Here is a 4,997-nt window from a genome sequence, read left to right on the forward strand (position 1 = left end):
ATTTTAAATACTGAGAACAGTGGTTATTATTTTTCAAACCTCATAGCTTTGTATGGTTGAATTTGCAGTCTTGGATCTAATCTCAGTGCTTTTGCTTTTCTAGCTAAAGGGGAGATTCTCCTGCTGTACAACTCCTCACACCAAAAATGAGACTGGACCAAAATGTAATCATTCCATTGGCTTTGGCTTAGGATGTTAGCCATGATACAGCTATTGATCTGCAATGCTGCTTGTGGAAATGACAAACTCGACTTCTTGTAAGTGGTTGAGAGAGACCTTTCACACCATTAAATAACAATTTCTTAGAACTGCTAATATATTTAAGAAATGATAATAATAGTAAATTAGAGCCGTATTTTCCACTTACCACTAAAACAGAAAGCGTATGTTCAAAAGTCTTCAAGGCACAAACTTCTAGGTAGGTTTTTATTTTAATCAGAGCCTTTTTGACCCTCTTCTTGTGTATCAGAAATCTTGTGAAATAAAGCTTTTTGAACTTTTGGGTAATACAAGACCTAGATACTCTACGCAGGCTGCAGCATTGCTAAGCGAGACATTTTTCACTACAGTGAAAAGTTTGGAACAGGGTGCAACCGTGAGTTTATTATTGCAACATGGGAGCAGGTTTAATCCTCACAGTCCTAAAGAAATACTGGTCCAGTACGACCCTGAATTTCTGTCTAAGCAAACACGAATGGTGGATAACAACTGAGATAGTCTCTGAATCAGAAAAAGAGCAAAAAGATGGGAGAGACATTTTTCACTACAGTGAAAAGTTTGGAACAGGGTGCAACCGTGAGTTTATTATTGCAACATGGGAGCAGGTTTAATCCTCACAGTCCTAAAGAAATACTGGTCCAGTACGACCCTGAATTTCTGTCTAAGCAAACACGAATGGTGGATAACAACTGAGATAGTCTCTGAATCAGAAAAAGAGCAAAAAGATGGGAGACGGATGAAAATCACATCTGTGTTAAGTCTCAGTCTCCAGTATTTAACAACCACAGCAACCCAGAAACTAAATGGAAAGGGTAGCATTAGTGGCACTCTGATTCCAACTAGCCACAGCTATTTATTTTGAGAAAGACTATAGAAAGAGGAGGGAGGGATTTATGAGGGAGCCGAGGGAGTGCTCTGTTTCACCATATCCTGTTTTGAACAGTTTCATTGGGCTTACCCTACAATTAATTTTAGGAACAGATCTTGCAGCACCCTAAGGATATCTACTCTTTCCTGGCTCTGTGCTCCAGAAGCTCACACTGAACTGATGATAATTCCAGACCATAACTTTTTCCAAGCTAATCAACGGTCAATAAAGCAAATTATTTGCTGTATTGCAAAGTTCTACATGATAGCATTAGTCTTGAATTGGACTGCTGGGGAGTTGGTAACACACCTTAGTAACCTGAGTTACTTCCTACTTAATGACCTATGACCTATTGATATTATTTTGGAGCTTAGAATGAGAAAAAACGAAACTTTTCAAGAAATTGTTGCTTGACATGCAGAAAGCCAGTGGATCCTACAAAACTGAAGTGCTAATGAAGAATGAAAACTAAAAGCATAGCACATACTATATGAGGGCCTAATGTACTTTTCAGTAACAAGACTAAAACTCATAAACTATCTGTAGAGCACGTTCAGTATATTGGAAAGACTAGAAGCAAATTTTTAAGTACAGAATCTACAGTGATTTCTTAGAATATTTTTCCCTAACAAAACTATTTCTAAAAAAATAATAAATGGTTGAATTGATTGTGAGAGAAAATGTATCATTAACTGAGCTGAAGTTTTAAGTAGCTGTTTTTTTCTGGTACTGAATAAACCCAGGTTCCTAAAAATGAAGCTGGGAACCAGTACCAGCAATGGTAATAATCCTCTCCACTTGCAAGCGTATCAAAATGATACCTAGTGTTATGAAAATAAGAGGGTGTCTGCTTCAATCTATCTGCTAATCTAGATGAAGGACCCTTCTTTGCTCAGAAATAATGGGACAGTAGAGGTGTGGATACACTTATAAATGCAAAGAAGACTATTTATTTATATGGCCTGGGAAACAAGAAGTTAGGTGTGACAGGCTTGAGTAATGCCTATTATAATTTCTGCAGATAGCTTGCTACACTGAAATCAGTCCTGTCATAATTATTTCCAAGGGCTTGATTGGGTGGCGTTGCACCATAACTCCACTGTCAACTTTATACCCAAACCATTTTTGCAGTTCCAAAAGTAGATTCATCCCAAAGGACTTGACAGTTGTACGATGACAGGAAATTTACTTTAAGAAAAAGATGAGGAAGAACACAAATAACACAGGAAGAGGCAGGTGGCACTGATCAGTGGCACTGCACATGGTGTGCTTATTCTGTATTGATAAATTATGAGAAGTCTGATGCATACGAATATCTGAACATGGTTAGATTGGTAACTGAAAATAACAATAGTTGTTCTATCTCCATTTATTCATCTTTTTTGAAGCAGCAGAAGAAAAAACTTGCTGGGTGGCTCAACTAATTAATTTATATAGCTGAAGATTTCTCAATGACTTGGAACTAGAGCTATTTTTTGCACATGAGCTACTTTCACGTTTTAGGCACGAGTACTTCTTAGCATAGCTAAGATGTAGTATTGCTGACAGTCAATAATTTCCTTATATCCTCAGCTTGTGAGCTGCTTCTAGACTACCCAAAGGAACACTATTATGCAAGAAATCATATACTAACACTAATCTGACATATTTTTAAAGCCAACGTATAAAATGGTCAGTCAGGAAATACAATTTCTATCTGTATCTTCACCAAGCTTTCATAAGCCAAACATAATTCAAACATACAGACTTCTTTTTTTATTTACAGTAATTACTATTGGGTTACTTCTAGAATTTTTGATGCTGAGAACTATGTATAAGATTACAGGATCTGACTTAACATTTTAAAAAGATGATAATCTAAATGATCATCTGTATGACAGTGCAGATCTTGCCATACAAATGCAGCAATGGGAACCACAGAGGAAAGAATAACTGAAGAAAATGTTTTTGTTATGGCCTTCTTTCTCAGAGCAGCATTCCATTCTCAGCACAATAACAATGACTTTTTAGAAAAACTATAGAAACAAAATGACAATTGCAACAGAGTAGTCCAAGAAAGACAGCATCCAGAAAAGTTGCCTTGGCAATAACTATACTGTACCCCATTCTGCCTGATCCACAAGGTCCTTATTTATGCTGAGTCAGCATCTCTCACTAACTGTTCGCTCCTCTTTCTTTTATTAAGAGATAGCTGTCATACCATACCAAGAAGGAATCTTCTAAGTGTAAGTTAATTAATTTTTTGTTGGTAATCTATTTTCACATTTTGTGTAAGTGTAAATGACTTTTCAAATATTTTAGAGTCTGGAAGTTGCTTCCTTCATTGATCTAAAATAGCTTGACTTTGGTGACTTAGACACAAAGCGAAACATTTCTCTCATGTTTCTTTGCAGAAGGCTATTGATGAGCTACAGTGAGTGGGTAACATGGAGATGCTGCATGTATCTATTGGGCTAAATTCCTACTAGACTGACTAATTTAAAGAGGTTCTAATTTCACTGGATAATGAATTAACATTTTCAAGTATTTAGACTCTTTTTATTTTTACAAATTTAAAGACACCTATTAAATAAATAAAAAATTGTGTTTGCGATCAGAGGTAGTAAGCTTACTGCGGCAAGGGTTATGACTGCTTATGTCATCATACTCAACACAAGAACACCTTCTTGGGACTTCTAGATATTGCCTTAAAACAAATATATTTAATATCCCAATAGGGACTTGGAAGGCACAAGAGAAGCCCACAAAGAAACTGTTTAACTATGGCCTTTCTCAGTAGAATCAGCTGATCTTTATTGTTTAGTATTCAAAGGTCTCCTCCAGATGTGCCAGGACTGGGATGTGCGTCTTGGCACTCAGGACTTGTCAGCCAGTCAGAGACTAGAGAGTTTCAAAGGTATTCCCTGACTGTTTCCCAAGCCCTTCCTTTCACTCTGCATAGCAGTGAGAAGTCACCACAGGATGTGTTCTCATAATGCTATGTCACCAGAGTTGCACTGAGTTTTCATTTTCAAAGGCAGAAGCAGGTGAAATCCCACCCCTTCAGCAGCTAACGCTATAAGGAATACTTAGGTAACAATTGCTGTTCAGTATTCTTAACATTTTTTCATGGTGAATTTGAAATCTCTCTACTGTAAGGAAAAAAACAACTTACTTTCTATAAATAGTTAGTTCCCCAGAGCTGGAACAATGTCTTCCATTTTGTTTCCAAATACTAAGCATGCCTGGAACTATATCTGAAATAAATAAACAGAAGTGCAGTATGTTTAGTATAGCTATGTTTTCAGGCACATCTGTACCCACCAGTCTGCAACTGTTTGGGATAGAGTCTGTTAATGCCTACCAACATCATCCCCAGAATGCCCACCAATTCATCCTCAAAACAAAGCAGCTGACTTCTGTTTGACATTCCCATTGCATGGCAATAAATAGAAGTGCAGTAATGGATAAAATTTGTAACGGATGAAGCCTCAAAACAGCTAATAAATCATATGTGCCTTAGTAGTGCAAGTAGCTATAGAGCCTGATTTGCAAAGACTGCTCATTACAGAGAGCATAATATCAGACAAAGGATCTAGAGGCTGAAGACAAAACATTTCTACTGAGGCTTTCCCCTTTTTGACCTGGGTTTTTTTTTTTTCTTCACTCAATCATTTTCCTACAACATCACTGACTCCTCCATCAGACAGAACATGGTCTTCCTGTGTGAGCTGTGGCTTGTATCAACTTCTGGCTTGCAAAGTCAGTTTATAAACCTTCATGTCCTTCTGGCAAAACTTTCAATCCTGAGGCTGGATTAACAAACCAGGGCTTGGAACATCCAAAATTCTCCATCCTATAGACCAAAACAGAGATGACATAATTTTTACCAGGCTACGTATTGTGGTTTAACCCCAGCCGGCAACTAAGC

The sequence above is a fragment of the Aptenodytes forsteri genome, unplaced genomic scaffold (genome assembly GCF_000699145.1).
Source record: "Aptenodytes forsteri isolate BGI_AS27 unplaced genomic scaffold, ASM69914v1 Scaffold237, whole genome shotgun sequence".
NCBI classification, from domain to species: domain Eukaryota; kingdom Metazoa; phylum Chordata; class Aves; order Sphenisciformes; family Spheniscidae; genus Aptenodytes; species Aptenodytes forsteri.